The 16020-nt window shown below is 43.1% G+C and overlaps 9 non-coding genes and 2 pseudogenes across 9 annotated transcripts; all 11 read right to left on the bottom strand.

Moving 5' to 3' along the window:
- Positions 1 to 150: 150 nt before the first annotated feature.
- Positions 151 to 341, bottom strand: LOC141202781 (U2 spliceosomal RNA). The gene has a single exon (XR_012273935.1). It is a non-coding gene; the product is annotated as a U2 spliceosomal RNA (small nuclear RNA).
- Positions 342 to 1456: 1115 nt separating this feature from the next.
- On the bottom strand, positions 1457 to 1647 carry LOC141202780 (U2 spliceosomal RNA). The gene has a single exon (XR_012273934.1). It is a non-coding gene; the product is annotated as a U2 spliceosomal RNA (small nuclear RNA).
- A 1115-nt stretch (positions 1648 to 2762) lies between these two features.
- Positions 2763 to 2953, bottom strand: LOC141202779 (U2 spliceosomal RNA). The gene has a single exon (XR_012273933.1). It is a non-coding gene; the product is annotated as a U2 spliceosomal RNA (small nuclear RNA).
- Positions 2954 to 4068: 1115 nt separating this feature from the next.
- LOC141202778 (U2 spliceosomal RNA) lies at positions 4069 to 4259 on the bottom strand. Its single transcript, XR_012273932.1, has one exon. It is a non-coding gene; the product is annotated as a U2 spliceosomal RNA (small nuclear RNA).
- Positions 4260 to 5374: 1115 nt separating this feature from the next.
- On the bottom strand, positions 5375 to 5559 carry LOC141202556 (U2 spliceosomal RNA). Its single transcript, XR_012273810.1, has one exon. It is a non-coding gene; the product is annotated as a U2 spliceosomal RNA (small nuclear RNA).
- Positions 5560 to 6353: 794 nt separating this feature from the next.
- LOC141202705 (U2 spliceosomal RNA) lies at positions 6354 to 6445 on the bottom strand (annotated as a pseudogene).
- A 1115-nt stretch (positions 6446 to 7560) lies between these two features.
- LOC141202777 (U2 spliceosomal RNA) lies at positions 7561 to 7751 on the bottom strand. Its single transcript, XR_012273931.1, has one exon. It is a non-coding gene; the product is annotated as a U2 spliceosomal RNA (small nuclear RNA).
- A 1115-nt stretch (positions 7752 to 8866) lies between these two features.
- LOC141202587 (U2 spliceosomal RNA) lies at positions 8867 to 9051 on the bottom strand. The gene has a single exon (XR_012273829.1). It is a non-coding gene; the product is annotated as a U2 spliceosomal RNA (small nuclear RNA).
- Positions 9052 to 9845: 794 nt separating this feature from the next.
- LOC141202704 (U2 spliceosomal RNA) lies at positions 9846 to 9937 on the bottom strand (annotated as a pseudogene).
- A 1115-nt stretch (positions 9938 to 11052) lies between these two features.
- Positions 11053 to 11243, bottom strand: LOC141202776 (U2 spliceosomal RNA). The gene has a single exon (XR_012273930.1). It is a non-coding gene; the product is annotated as a U2 spliceosomal RNA (small nuclear RNA).
- Positions 11244 to 12358: 1115 nt separating this feature from the next.
- LOC141202546 (U2 spliceosomal RNA) lies at positions 12359 to 12548 on the bottom strand. The gene has a single exon (XR_012273803.1). It is a non-coding gene; the product is annotated as a U2 spliceosomal RNA (small nuclear RNA).
- Between the last annotated feature and the right edge of the window lie 3472 nt (positions 12549 to 16020).

Genomic DNA, 16020 nt, shown 5'->3' with positions numbered 1-16020 from the left:
GTAATCTGGCTTCTGCAACTTTGAACATGAAAAATCCAATGAGGAGAAGAAAAGCAAAGCCAAAGAGTCCATCCCAAAATCCGACAAACAAGCAAAATGAACAAAAAACATTGAATTCAATTCTTTCTGATTTTAGAAACTGCATTAAAGAAGGGGTGCACCGGTCCTGGAGATACTGCAATACCAGGTCAATGCGTGGAGTGGACAGAGCAAGCTCTTTTTCCATCTCCCTGTTCTAAAAATCCATTTAATATATGGTCCCCAGATAGGGGACGTATCAGATATTAAACTGATAAGAACAGATACTACACTTGATCTTAGCCAAAAGGCCGAGAAGCGATAACCAGAATTGGTTTCAAACTACGGAGCCACCCAAGGATCCTGAAAAGTCCATTTGTGGAGATGAGCTCCTGGACTCCCGTTAAGAAGACATGTTGTCAACCTCTAGATCCCTTACATGCCTGCACTTTTCGGCTTGCTGCTGCTGCAATCCACGCGTTTTAGATCTGCATAACTCCACCTCTTTAAACACAGCACCTTCACCCCCTGCTGTTCCCACCCGCCTCAACACCGTTGGAAGGGAGGAGAACCAATTAAGGCGGGGGGTGGGGTGGAACGAGCAGCTGTCTACCCTTAGCAGGAGGGCTCCTGATTACATACCTCTCCTGCTGCTGCTGCTGCTGGCTGTCCAGCAGCAGACTGAAGGTGGCTGCTGCTGTGCACAGGTATATAAAGGCTCAGAGCCTATTATGACACGCGCAGCCAGCGTTCCATTGCCACATTCCATCTACTGCAGGCAGGATACCTGGCTGGCTGAATGTCGCTGAGAAGCTCACAGAGACCGCCATAAGCAACAGTTTAACAGAATGCCACAGACTAATCAACCAAACTTTTTGGGTTGGGTTCTCTTTTATAGTCTGCAGGCATTAAATGAAAGAAGTCAGTGTTCCAGCAGAAGGAGACAACGTTTCAGAAAAGGCATTGTAGCAAACCAAAAAAGAAATTTTAAGCGCAGCAGAGTAACCAGCGCACATACCTGTTAGCTCAGGTGAGTTTAAAAGGCTGCTGTTGATAACAAGGGCATTTGCTAAATAGATGGTGTGTGTGCAACAATATACTGAAAGGTCAATTATATTGTGCAGCTTATCTCACCACCTGTAGTTATTTAGGTGAAAGCTCCAAAATGCTTGCCTAATATGTCTGTTTATCCAAAAGGAAGTAAAAAGGGAGAGCTAGAAAGATAGCATTGCATCACATTACATGGCAATGCAATGCACAGTTGCTGAAGTTGAACCAAAATGAGCTTGTAATCTGGCTTCTGCAACTTTGAACATGAAAAATCCAATGAGGAGAAGAAAAGCAAAGCCAAAGAGTCCATCCCAAAATCCGACAAACAAGCAAAATGAACAAAAAACATTGAATTCAATTCTTTCTGATTTTAGAAACTGCATTAAAGAAGGGGTGCACCGGTCCTGGAGATACTGCAATACCAGGTCAATGCGTGGAGTGGACAGAGCAAGCTCTTTTTCCATCTCCCTGTTCTAAAAATCCATTTAATATATGGTCCCCAGATAGGGGACGTATCAGATATTAAACTGATAAGAACAGATACTACACTTGATCTTAGCCAAAAGGCCGAGAAGCGATAACCAGAATTGGTTTCAAACTACGGAGCCACCCAAGGATCCTGAAAAGTCCATTTGTGGAGATGAGCTCCTGGACTCCCGTTAAGAAGACATGTTGTCAACCTCTAGATCCCTTACATGCCTGCACTTTTCGGCTTGCTGCTGCTGCAATCCACGCGTTTTAGATCTGCATAACTCCACCTCTTTAAACACAGCACCTTCACCCCCTGCTGTTCCCACCCGCCTCAACACCGTTGGAAGGGAGGAGAACCAATTAAGGCGGGGGGTGGGGTGGAACGAGCAGCTGTCTACCCTTAGCAGGAGGGCTCCTGATTACATACCTCTCCTGCTGCTGCTGCTGCTGGCTGTCCAGCAGCAGACTGAAGGTGGCTGCTGCTGTGCACAGGTATATAAAGGCTCAGAGCCTATTATGACACGCGCAGCCAGCGTTCCATTGCCACATTCCATCTACTGCAGGCAGGATACCTGGCTGGCTGAATGTCGCTGAGAAGCTCACAGAGACCGCCATAAGCAACAGTTTAACAGAATGCCACAGACTAATCAACCAAACTTTTTGGGTTGGGTTCTCTTTTATAGTCTGCAGGCATTAAATGAAAGAAGTCAGTGTTCCAGCAGAAGGAGACAACGTTTCAGAAAAGGCATTGTAGCAAACCAAAAAAGAAATTTTAAGCGCAGCAGAGTAACCAGCGCACATACCTGTTAGCTCAGGTGAGTTTAAAAGGCTGCTGTTGATAACAAGGGCATTTGCTAAATAGATGGTGTGTGTGCAACAATATACTGAAAGGTCAATTATATTGTGCAGCTTATCTCACCACCTGTAGTTATTTAGGTGAAAGCTCCAAAATGCTTGCCTAATATGTCTGTTTATCCTAAAGGAAGTAAAAAGGGAGAGCTAGAAAGATAGCATTGCATCACATTACATGGCAATGCAATGCACAGTTGCTGAAGTTGAACCAAAATGAGCTTGTAATCTGGCTTCTGCAACTTTGAACATGAAAAATCCAATGAGGAGAAGAAAAGCAAAGCTAAAGAGTCCATCCCAAAATCCGACAAACAAGCAAAATGAACAAAAAACATTGAAATCAATTCTTTCTGATTTTAGAAACTGCATTAAAGAAGGGGTGCACCGGTCCTGGAGATACTGCAATACCAGGTCAATGCGTGGAGTGGACAGAGCAAGCTCTTTTTCCATCTCCCTGTTCTAAAAATCCATTTAATATATGGTCCCCAGATAGGGGACGTATCAGATATTAAACTGATAAGAACAGATACTACACTTGATCTTAGCCAAAAGGCCGAGAAGCGATAACCAGAATTGGTTTCAAACTACGGAGCCACCCAAGGATCCTGAAAAGTCCATTTGTGGAGATGAGCTCCTGGACTCCCGTTAAGAAGACATGTTGTCAACCTCTAGATCCCTTACATGCCTGCACTTTTCGGCTTGCTGCTGCTGCAATCCACGCGTTTTAGATCTGCATAACTCCACCTCTTTAAACACAGCACCTTCACCCCCTGCTGTTCCCACCCGCCTCAACACCGTTGGAAGGGAGGAGAACCAATTAAGGCGGGGGGTGGGGTGGAACGAGCAGCTGTCTACCCTTAGCAGGAGGGCTCCTGATTACATACCTCTCCTGCTGCTGCTGCTGCTGGCTGTCCAGCAGCAGACTGAAGGTGGCTGCTGCTGTGCACAGGTATATAAAGGCTCAGAGCCTATTATGACACGCGCAGCCAGCGTTCCATTGCCACATTCCATCTACTGCAGGCAGGATACCTGGCTGGCTGAATGTCGCTGAGAAGCTCACAGAGACCGCCATAAGCAACAGTTTAACAGAATGCCACAGACTAATCAACCAAACTTTTTGGGTTGGGTTCTCTTTTATAGTCTGCAGGCATTAAATGAAAGAAGTCAGTGTTCCAGCAGAAGGAGACAACGTTTCAGAAAAGGCATTGTAGCAAACCAAAAAAGAAATTTTAAGCGCAGCAGAGTAACCAGCGCACATACCTGTTAGCTCAGGTGAGTTTAAAAGGCTGCTGTTGATAACAAGGGCATTTGCTAAATAGATGGTGTGTGTGCAACAATATACTGAAAGGTCAATTATATTGTGCAGCTTATCTCACCACCTGTAGTTATTTAGGTGAAAGCTCCAAAATGCTTGCCTAATATGTCTGTTTATCCAAAAGGAAGTAAAAAGGGAGAGCTAGAAAGATAGCATTGCATCACATTACATGGCAATGCAATGCACAGTTGCTGAAGTTGAACCAAAATGAGCTTGTAATCTGGCTTCTGCAACTTTGAACATGAAAAATCCAATGAGGAGAAGAAAAGCAAAGCCAAAGAGTCCATCCCAAAATCCGACAAACAAGCAAAATGAACAAAAAACATTGAATTCAATTCTTTCTGATTTTAGAAACTGCATTAAAGAAGGGGTGCACCGGTCCTGGAGATACTGCAATACCAGGTCAATGCGTGGAGTGGACAGAGCAAGCTCTTTTTCCATCTCCCTGTTCTAAAAATCCATTTAATATATGGTCCCCAGATAGGGGACGTATCAGATATTAAACTGATAAGAACAGATACTACACTTGATCTTAGCCAAAAGGCCGAGAAGCGATAACCAGAATTGGTTTCAAACTACGGAGCCACCCAAGGATCCTGAAAAGTCCATTTGTGGAGATGAGCTCCTGGACTCCCGTTAAGAAGACATGTTGTCAACCTCTAGATCCCTTACATGCCTGCACTTTTCGGCTTGCTGCTGCTGCAATCCACGCGTTTTAGATCTGCATAACTCCACCTCTTTAAACACAGCACCTTCACCCCCTGCTGTTCCCACCCGCCTCAACACCGTTGGAAGGGAGGAGAACCAATTAAGGCGGGGGGTGGGGTGGAACGAGCAGCTGTCTAGCCTTAGCAGGAGGGCTCCTGATTACATACCTCTCCTGCTGCTGCTGCTGCTGGCTGTCCAGCAGCAGACTGAAGGTGGCTGCAGCTGTGCACAGGTATATAAAAGCTCAGAGCCTATTATGACACGCGCAGCCAGCGTTCCATTGCCACATTCCATCTACTGCAGGCAGGATACCTGGCTGGCTGAATGTCGCTGAGAAGCTCACAGAGACCGCCATAAGCAACAGTTTAACAGAATGCCACAGACTAATCAACCAAACTTTTTGGGTTGGGTTCTCTTTTATAGTCTGCAGGCATTAAATGAAAGAAGTCAGTGTTCCAGCAGAAGGAGACAACGTTTCAGAAAAGGCATTGTAGCAAACCAAAAAAGAAATTTTAAGCGCAGCAGAGTAACCAGCGCACATACCTGTTAGCTCAGGTGAGTTTAAAAGGCTGCTGTTGATAACAAGGGCATTTGCTAAATAGATGGTGTGTGTGCAACAATATACTGAAAGGTCAATTATATTGTGCAGCTTATCTCACCACCTGTAGTTATTTAGGTGAAAGCTCCAAAATGCTTGCCTAATATGTCTGTTTATCCAAAAGGAAGTAAAAAGGGAGAGCTAGAAAGATAGCATTGCATCACATTACATGGCAATGCAATGCACAGTTGCTGAAGTTGAACCAAAATGAGCTTGTAATCTGGCTTCTGCAACTTTGAACATGAAAAATCCAATGAGGAGAAGAAAAGCAAAGCCAAAGAGTCCATCCCAAAATCCGACAAACAAGCAAAATGAACAAAAAACATTGAATTCAATTCTTTCTGATTTTAGAAACTGCATTAAAGAAGGGGTGCACCGGTCCTGGAGATACTGCAATACCAGGTCAATGCGTGGAGTGGACAGAGCAAGCTCTTTTTCCATCTCCCTGTTCTAAAAATCCATTTAATATATGGTCCCCAGATAGGGGACGTATCAGATATTAAACTGATAAGAACAGATTTTTTTTTTTTTATCGAAAGCCCGAATTCGTGTACAAAACCCGAGTGCGCTTAAAAAAGTGACAAGTGCCACAAAAAAAAGTGCACTAGGATGCTGGTCTTCTTGAAACCTTCTCCAAAAGGAGAAGGGTCCCCCAAACCATTCCCCGTCCCTCCGTGCCAGAAGGCCACAGCGAGGCACAGGGACAAATAGCCACCTCCAGCCGGAGCCAGAGGCGACCCAATCTTACCCTCAATACCTGCCCGAGTTCTCACCCGAGCAAGGCACTGGGAGCCAAAGACTGTGCTCCCCTCCCGGAAGAGGGGAGCCAACAACGCTCTCCTCCCGAAAGAGGAGAGCCAGGGGGGTTCAGGGGGGAGCGGAACCTGATGGCCACACACTCCCCCCCTAGACCTGCCAAGAGAGGAACCCGTAAGGGAACCGCATCCCGACAAAATCCTAGTAAGGACGTGGACACACGTGAAAAAGTGGACACACAGTGACAAAAAAAAATTAAATAAATAGTGAAGGTTTCACAGTATAATACTGCCCGGACCTTCGACCGGGAATTGAAAAATTCCCCATCCTAAGGCCAGAAGGCCCGGAATAAGGGTGTGTGTGAAGAAAGAAATATTGAAGTGCTAGTGCAAATGTGCCATAAACTCAAGTGGGGTTCCCAATCCCAGTGAGTTAAGGCACCCCAGGGTCACCACTCCTGGGGCACTTCACACTTCGAGCTTTCGATCTTCCCCGGCCCAATGGCGTCGATCCTGGGGGGCCATGCTTTCCACCAGATGACTATATTAGCCACCTGGCGTACTAACAAGCGCCTAAACCCCAGTGTGCATAATGTATCAATCTACTAGGGCGGCAAACATCCAAAACCGCCTTTTCGAAAGATACTACACTTGATCTTAGCCAAAAGGCCGAGAAGCGATAACCAGAATTGGTTTCAAACTACGGAGCCACCCAAGGATCCTGAAAAGTCCATTTGTGGAGATGAGCTCCTGGACTCCCGTTAAGAAGACATGTTGTCAACCTCTAGATCCCTTACATGCCTGCACTTTTCGGCTTGCTGCTGCTGCAATCCACGCGTTTTAGATCTGCATAACTCCACCTCTTTAAACACAGCACCTTCACCCCCTGCTGTTCCCACCCGCCTCAACACCGTTGGAAGGGAGGAGAACCAATTAAGGCGGGGGGTGGGGTGGAACGAGCAGCTGTCTACCCTTAGCAGGAGGGCTCCTGATTACATACCTCTCCTGCTGCTGCTGCTGCTGGCTGTCCAGCAGCAGACTGAAGGTGGCTGCTGCTGTGCACAGGTATATAAAGGCTCAGAGCCTATTATGACACGCGCAGCCAGCGTTCCATTGCCACATTCCATCTACTGCAGGCAGGATACCTGGCTGGCTGAATGTCGCTGAGAAGCTCACAGAGACCGCCATAAGCAACAGTTTAACAGAATGCCACAGACTAATCAACCAAACTTTTTGGGTTGGGTTCTCTTTTATAGTCTGCAGGCATTAAATGAAAGAAGTCAGTGTTCCAGCAGAAGGAGACAACGTTTCAGAAAAGGCATTGTAGCAAACCAAAAAAGAAATTTTAAGCGCAGCAGAGTAACCAGCGCACATACCTGTTAGCTCAGGTGAGTTTAAAAGGCTGCTGTTGATAACAAGGGCATTTGCTAAATAGATGGTGTGTGTGCAACAATATACTGAAAGGTCAATTATATTGTGCAGCTTATCTCACCACCTGTAGTTATTTAGGTGAAAGCTCCAAAATGCTTGCCTAATATGTCTGTTTATCCAAAAGGAAGTAAAAAGGGAGAGCTAGAAAGATAGCATTGCATCACATTACATGGCAATGCAATGCACAGTTGCTGAAGTTGAACCAAAATGAGCTTGTAATCTGGCTTCTGCAACTTTGAACATGAAAAATCCAATGAGGAGAAGAAAAGCAAAGCCAAAGAGTCCATCCCAAAATCCGACAAACAAGCAAAATGAACAAAAAACATTGAATTCAATTCTTTCTGATTTTAGAAACTGCATTAAAGAAGGGGTGCACCGGTCCTGGAGATACTGCAATACCAGGTCAATGCGTGGAGTGGACAGAGCAAGCTCTTTTTCCATCTCCCTGTTCTAAAAATCCATTTAATATATGGTCCCCAGATAGGGGACGTATCAGATATTAAACTGATAAGAACAGATACTACACTTGATCTTAGCCAAAAGGCCGAGAAGCGATAACCAGAATTGGTTTCAAACTACGGAGCCACCCAAGGATCCTGAAAAGTCCATTTGTGGAGATGAGCTCCTGGACTCCCGTTAAGAAGACATGTTGTCAACCTCTAGATCCCTTACATGCCTGCACTTTTCGGCTTGCTGCTGCTGCAATCCACGCGTTTTAGATCTGCATAACTCCACCTCTTTAAACACAGCACCTTCACCCCCTGCTGTTCCCACCCGCCTCAACACCGTTGGAAGGGAGGAGAACCAATTAAGGCGGGGGGTGGGGTGGAACGAGCAGCTGTCTACCCTTAGCAGGAGGGCTCCTGATTACATACCTCTCCTGCTGCTGCTGCTGCTGGCTGTCCAGCAGCAGACTGAAGGTGGCTGCTGCTGTGCACAGGTATATAAAGGCTCAGAGCCTATTATGACACGCGCAGCCAGCGTTCCATTGCCACATTCCATCTACTGCAGGCAGGATACCTGGCTGGCTGAATGTCGCTGAGAAGCTCACAGAGACCGCCATAAGCAACAGTTTAACAGAATGCCACAGACTAATCAACCAAACTTTTTGGGTTGGGTTCTCTTTTATAGTCTGCAGGCATTAAATGAAAGAAGTCAGTGTTCCAGCAGAAGGAGACAACGTTTCAGAAAAGGCATTGTAGCAAACCAAAAAAGAAATTTTAAGCGCAGCAGAGTAACCAGCGCACATACCTGTTAGCTCAGGTGAGTTTAAAAGGCTGCTGTTGATAACAAGGGCATTTGCTAAATAGATGGTGTGTGTGCAACAATATACTGAAAGGTCAATTATATTGTGCAGCTTATCTCACCACCTGTAGTTATTTAGGTGAAAGCTCCAAAATGCTTGCCTAATATGTCTGTTTATCCAAAAGGAAGTAAAAAGGGAGAGCTAGAAAGATAGCATTGCATCACATTACATGGCAATGCAATGCACAGTTGCTGAAGTTGAACCAAAATGAGCTTGTAATCTGGCTTCTGCAACTTTGAACATGAAAAATCCAATGAGGAGAAGAAAAGCAAAGCCAAAGAGTCCATCCCAAAATCCGACAAACAAGCAAAATGAACAAAAAACATTGAATTCAATTCTTTCTGATTTTAGAAACTGCATTAAAGAAGGGGTGCACCGGTCCTGGAGATACTGCAATACCAGGTCAATGCGTGGAGTGGACAGAGCAAGCTCTTTTTCCATCTCCCTGTTGTAAAAATCCATTTAATATATGGTCCCCAGATAGGGGACGTATCAGATATTAAACTGATAAGAACAGATTTTTTTTTTTTTATCGAAAGCCCGAATTCGTGTACAAAACCCGAGTGCGCTTAAAAAAGTGACAAGTGCCACAAAAAAAAGTGCACTAGGATGCTGGTCTTCTTGAAACCTTCTCCAAAAGGAGAAGGGTCCCCCAAACCATTCCCCGTCCCTCCGTGCCAGAAGGCCACAGCGAGGCACAGGGACAAATAGCCACCTCCAGCCGGAGCCAGAGGCGACCCAATCTTACCCTCAATACCTGCCCGAGTTCTCACCCGAGCAAGGCACTGGGAGCCAAAGACTGTGCTCCCCTCCCGGAAGAGGGGAGCCAACAACGCTCTCCTCCCGAAAGAGGAGAGCCAGGGGGGTTCAGGGGGGAGCGGAACCTGATGGCCACACACTCCCCCCCTAGACCTGCCAAGAGAGGAACCCGTAAGGGAACCGCATCCCGACAAAATCCTAGTAAGGACGTGGACACACGTGAAAAAGTGGACACACAGTGACAAAAAAAAATTAAATAAATAGTGAAGGTTTCACAGTATAATACTGCCCGGACCTTCGACCGGGAATTGAAAAATTCCCCATCCTAAGGCCAGAAGGCCCGGAATAAGGGTGTGTGTGAAGAAAGAAATATTGAAGTGCTAGTGCAAATGTGCCATAAACTCAAGTGGGGTTCCCAATCCCAGTGAGTTAAGGCACCCCAGGGTCACCACTCCTGGGGCACTTCACACTTCGGGCTTTCGATCTTCCCCGGCCCAATGGCGTCGATCCTGGGGGGCCATGCTTTCCACCAGATGACTATATTAGCCAGCTGGCGTACTAACAAGCGCCTAAACCCCAGTGTGCATAATGTATCAATCTACTAGGGCGGCAAACATCCAAAACCGCCTTTTCGAAAGATACTACACTTGATCTTAGCCAAAAGGCCGAGAAGCGATAACCAGAATTGGTTTCAAACTACGGAGCCACCCAAGGATCCTGAAAAGTCCATTTGTGGAGATGAGCTCCTGGACTCCCGTTAAGAAGACATGTTGTCAACCTCTAGATCCCTTACATGCCTGCACTTTTCGGCTTGCTGCTGCTGCAATCCACGCGTTTTAGATCTGCATAACTCCACCTCTTTAAACACAGCACCTTCACCCCCTGCTGTTCCCACCCGCCTCAACACCGTTGGAAGGGAGGAGAACCAATTAAGGCGGGGGGTGGGGTGGAACGAGCAGCTGTCTACCCTTAGCAGGAGGGCTCCTGATTACATACCTCTCCTGCTGCTGCTGCTGCTGGCTGTCCAGCAGCAGACTGAAGGTGGCTGCTGCTGTGCACAGGTATATAAAGGCTCAGAGCCTATTATGACACGCGCAGCCAGCGTTCCATTGCCACATTCCATCTACTGCAGGCAGGATACCTGGCTGGCTGAATGTCGCTGAGAAGCTCACAGAGACCGCCATAAGCAACAGTTTAACAGAATGCCACAGACTAATCAACCAAACTTTTTGGGTTGGGTTCTCTTTTATAGTCTGCAGGCATTAAATGAAAGAAGTCAGTGTTCCAGCAGAAGGAGACAACGTTTCAGAAAAGGCATTGTAGCAAACCAAAAAAGAAATTTTAAGCGCAGCAGAGTAACCAGCGCACATACCTGTTAGCTCAGGTGAGTTTAAAAGGCTGCTGTTGATAACAAGGGCATTTGCTAAATAGATGGTGTGTGTGCAACAATATACTGAAAGGTCAATTATATTGTGCAGCTTATCTCACCACCTGTAGTTATTTAGGTGAAAGCTCCAAAATGCTTGCCTAATATGTCTGTTTATCCAAAAGGAAGTAAAAAGGGAGAGCTAGAAAGATAGCATTGCATCACATTACATGGCAATGCAATGCACAGTTGCTGAAGTTGAACCAAAATGAGCTTGTAATCTGGCTTCTGCAACTTTGAACATGAAAAATCCAATGAGGAGAAGAAAAGCAAAGCCAAAGAGTCCATCCCAAAATCCGACAAACAAGCAAAATGAACAAAAAACATTGAATTCAATTCTTTCTGATTTTAGAAACTGCATTAAAGAAGGGGTGCACCGGTCCTGGAGATACTGCAATACCAGGTCAATGCGTGGAGTGGACAGAGCAAGCTCTTTTTCCATCTCCCTGTTCTAAAAATCCATTTAATATATGGTCCCCAGATAGGGGACGTATCAGATATTAAACTGATAAGAACAGATACTACACTTGATCTTAGCCAAAAGGCCGAGAAGCGATAACCAGAATTGGTTTCAAACTACGGAGCCACCCAAGGATCCTGAAAAGTCCATTTGTGGAGATGAGCTCCTGGACTCCCATTAAGAAGACATGTTGTCAACCTCTAGATCCCTTACATGCCTGCACTTTTCGGCTTGCTGCTGCTGCAATCCACGCGTTTTAGATCTGCATAACTCCACCTCTTTAAACACAGCACCTTCACCCCCTGCTGTTCCCACCCGCCTCAACACCGTTGGAAGGGAGGAGAACCAATTAAGGCGGGGGGTGGGGTGGAACGAGCAGCTGTCTACCCTTAGCAGGAGGGCTCCTGATTACATACCTCTCCTGCTGCTGCTGCTGCTGGCTGTCCAGCAGCAGACTGAAGGTGGCTGCTGCTGTGCACAGGTATATAAAGGCTCAGAGCCTATTATGACACGCGCAGCCAGCGTTCCATTGCCACATTCCATCTACTGCAGGCAGGATACCTGGCTGGCTGAATGTCGCTGAGAAGCTCACAGAGACCGCCATAAGCAACAGTTTAACAGAATGCCACAGACTAATCAACCAAACTTTTTGGGTTGGGTTCTCTTTTATAGTCTGCAGGCATTAAATGAAAGAAGTCAGTGTTCCAGCAGAAGGAGACAACGTTTCAGAAAAGGCATTGTAGCAAACCAAAAAAGAAATTTTAAGCGCAGCAGAGTAACCAGCGCACATACCTGTTAGCTCAGGTGAGTTTAAAAGGCTGCTGTTGATAACAAGGGCATTTGCTAAATAGATGGTGTGTGTGCAACAATATACTGAAAGGTCAATTATATTGTGCAGCTTATCTCACCACCTGTAGTTATTTAGGTGAAAGCTCCAAAATGCTTGCCTAATATGTCTGTTTATCCAAAAGGAAGTAAAAAGGGAGAGCTAGAAAGATAGCATTGCATCACATTACATGGCAATGCAATGCACAGTTGCTGAAGTTGAACCAAAATGAGCTTGTAATCTGGCTTCTGCAACTTTGAACATGAAAAATCCAATGAGGAGAAGAAAAGCAAAGCCAAAGAGTCCATCCCAAAATCCGACAAACAAGCAAAATGAACAAAAAACATTGAATTCAATTCTTTCTGATTTTAGAAACTGCATTAAAGAAGGGGTGCACCGGTCCTGGAGATACTGCAATACCAGGTCAATGCGTGGAGTGGACAGAGCAAGCTCTTTTTCCATCTCCCTGTTCTAAAAATCCATTTAATATATGGTCCCCAGATAGGGGACGTATCAGATATTAAACTGATAAGAACAGATTTTTTTTTTTAATTTGGCTATCCCCTGCAGAGGGATAAAACCGTTTATTAAAACTTTAACAAATTACAAGCATAATTAAACAAATACCAAACGTTAAAAGACAAATGAAATTTACAAAACAAAAAAAATACAAAGATTTTAAATAATTAGGTTCCATTGGTCAACAAGCCATTTTTTGGAAATATGTACATTCTTCTTTTTGTCAATTAAATAATAAGTATACATTTCACATAAACATAAACTTAAAACATCATTCACTGATAAAACATCTTGTTTAAAAATAGCAATATTGCGCGCTTTCCAGAGAGATGACTTGGCGCAGTTCACTGTCTTCCAAGCCATTGTGTACTGGTCCATTGTGGGGCATTCCATAAGTCCGTATAGCACAGTTTTATATGTAAAGTCCTTGAAGTCTGCCACCCTTTCCAGTAGGGGGAGCAGTCTTCTCCAGAAATCCTTTGCAAAATTACATGTCCATAATAGATGTTCCACCGTTTCCTCTTCTTGGCATCCGGCTCTTGGGCAGATGGCAGACCTCACAAAACCTCTTCTGTATTGGAATGCCCGGCAAGGAAGACAGCGGTGCATGCAACTCCAAGCCAGATCTCTCTGTTCATTAAAAAGATAAAAAACGTTAATCATTTTCCAGATAGACATAGATTTGTCATCATCATATCTGTCAACATTACATATTTCCTCACTTTTACGTATTTCTTTAGTTAGTTTCTTACTATTTCTTAATTCCTCTATTTTCTTAGTCCCTAAATTAAAATCGGACACTATTTTCCTTAAAATCTCATAATGCGTCGACAAATTAAAAGCATGGGGCACAGATATATTAACTTCATACCATCCAAACTTTCTCATAAAAAATCCTGTATTAAAACGCATAAAAAAGGACCAATAGTGATTCTTAAAAAGGGCATTAAAACAGTAAACGAACAGATGGATTAAAAGAAACCTATTAAAATCTGGAAAATCTTTACCACCTTTTACTTTTGATTTCATCACGATTTCTCTTTTCAGCTTTTCCATTTTTGAGTTCCAAAAGAAGGTAAAACAGGTTTTGGTTATCTTTTTTAAAACATTAACAGGCGGGGGGAAAACCATGCTAAGATACAATAAAAGAGGTAAAATCACCATCTTTAAAACCAATACTTTACCCTCCATTGTAAGTCTCCTCATGTTCCACATACATATTTTCGTATTTACTTTCTGTGTAACTGTTTCCCAACTATTATAACCATCATTATTTTCAGTGAATGATATACCTAAAATGGAAATGGATTCGGAGACATTAATTGGTACATCACGTAAAATCATCCCCCCAACACTTAAAATGTTACACTTATTAAAATTGATTTTAAAACCAGAAGCTAGGCAAAAGGATTGCACTTGATGGAGAGTGGCCGTAAGTGATGGTGCATCTGTACACAAGACCGCCACGTCATCCATGTAGCCTACAACCTTGGCCTCCAAACCACCGCTTCCAGGCAGAGGGACACCGCATATCTGTTTATTTTGGCGTATTGCACATAACATTGGTTCCAGTGCACAGATAAACAGTAGGGGGGACAGAGGGCATCCCTGTTTCACCCCTGACCGTAAAAATACCTCTTGTGTCTTAAAACCATTCACTAAAATCTTACTTGTACAATCCTTGTAAAATGCTTTAAGCGATAGTAAAAACCCTTCTGGTATGCCCATTTTCTCTAAAACTTTAAAAAGATAAAAATGTGAGACACGGTCAAATGCTTTTTCAAAATCAATAGATAAAATCGCCATTTTCCCCTTTCTGTCTTTCACATTCTCAATACAGTCTTTCACTAAATTCAGATTGTCCCATATACTGCGCCCCGGCACCCCACACACTTGATTAGAATGAATAACTTTGCTGATGACTTCTTTTAGACGATTTGCACAAATTTTAGCCATTATTTTATAGTCACAATTTAAAAGTGTTATTGGTCTCCAGTTTTCTAATTTTGATTTATCGCCTTTTTTGTATAGGAGGGAGACTTCACCTTTCTTCCAGGAATTTAATAAAACCTTATTATTAAAAACCTCAGTAAACAAATAAAACAAATCATCTTTTAAAATATCATAAAAACATACATAAAATTCTATTGGGATGCCATCAGGACCAGGGACCTTTCCAGTTTTAAAACTTTTAATAGTTTTTAACACTTCTTGTTCCGTTAAAACTTGGGATAAAAACTCTTGGGATGCGGGATCTAAAACAGCCGTTAGTCCTTTCAGCGAATCATCCATTAATTTATTATCTATATTTTTTCCATTAAAAAGATTAGAAAAAAAAACCTCAACTTTACCCAGCATATTTTTTATATTATTCTCACCATCTATATGGTCAATTATCACTTTTTCTTTTTTATTTTTCCTAAAAAAATATCTGGAACACTTTTCATTTTCTTCTATATGTTGTACTCTAGAACGAAAAATTATCTCTTTTCCTTTTTGTTCTAGCCATTTTGAAATCTCTTCTTTTAAGTTTGAAATATCAAGTTGTACATCTATCCCATTGTCTCTGAGCTTAAATAATGTTTGTAGGCGGGTATTTAAAATTCTATATTCTTCATATTTTTCTTTGGCTCTACATATACTCTTTTTAATAAAAAAATCTTTTATTTTTACTTTCATTCTATCCCACCATACACTCATAGTCTCATTTGTTTTTTTCCCTTTTCTACATTTCCTATAAAACTCAATAAAATCTGATAAAATCTGCGGGTCGGTTAAAAGGGATACGTTCATTTTCCAGCTTTTCTTACCACATTTTTTGTTGTCATTTACTTTTATGGTAAAGGATAAAAGTTTATGGTCTGAAAATATATTAGTTAAAACTTCACATTTGGCAGGTATTGTTTTATCTGAACCAAAAATAAAATCAATCCTAGAGCTACAATTAGCATTGCTCCAAGTGAAACCGGCGTCCTCTGGGCTGTCACTATGACACTCTTTATATATGTCTATCAATTTAGCATCTTTGACTATATCATGTAGCATACCTGAGGTTTTATCGTAGTTCCTGCTTACAGAGCTGGAGCGCCGGTTTTCACCTTTTAAAACACAATTAAAATCCCCTGCTAAGATAAAAGGTTCAGAGTTATTAATGAATAATGGTAAAAGATCAAGCATTTCGGCTCTTTCATTTTTCTCTGGGGATCCATAAAAATTTAAAAACTGCCATCTAATACCATCAATAAAAGCTTTCACTAATAAAATACGACCTGGTAAAATTTCCTAAATAAAATCAATTAAAACGTTCCCTTTAAAAAGTATGGCTACACCCGCTGATCCTGCAGCATTCGATCCGGACCAGACAGATGGCCCACACTTCCACTCATCTTTATATTTTTGATATGACATTTCATGTGGGATATTACATTCTTGCAGAAAAAATACAGATGCAGTAAAACACGTAAAAAAATTAAAAAGAGCAGTTCTTCTCGTGTTAGATTTTATGCCTCTCACGTTGAGGGAAATACCT

The sequence above is a fragment of the Phyllobates terribilis genome, unplaced genomic scaffold (assembly GCF_046119375.1).
Source record: "Phyllobates terribilis strain yellow unplaced genomic scaffold, ASM4611937v1 Scaffold_123__1_contigs__length_5148117, whole genome shotgun sequence".
In the NCBI taxonomy this organism is placed as follows: domain Eukaryota; kingdom Metazoa; phylum Chordata; class Amphibia; order Anura; family Dendrobatidae; genus Phyllobates; species Phyllobates terribilis.
This window is presented reverse-complemented; position numbering and strand designations above follow the sequence as displayed.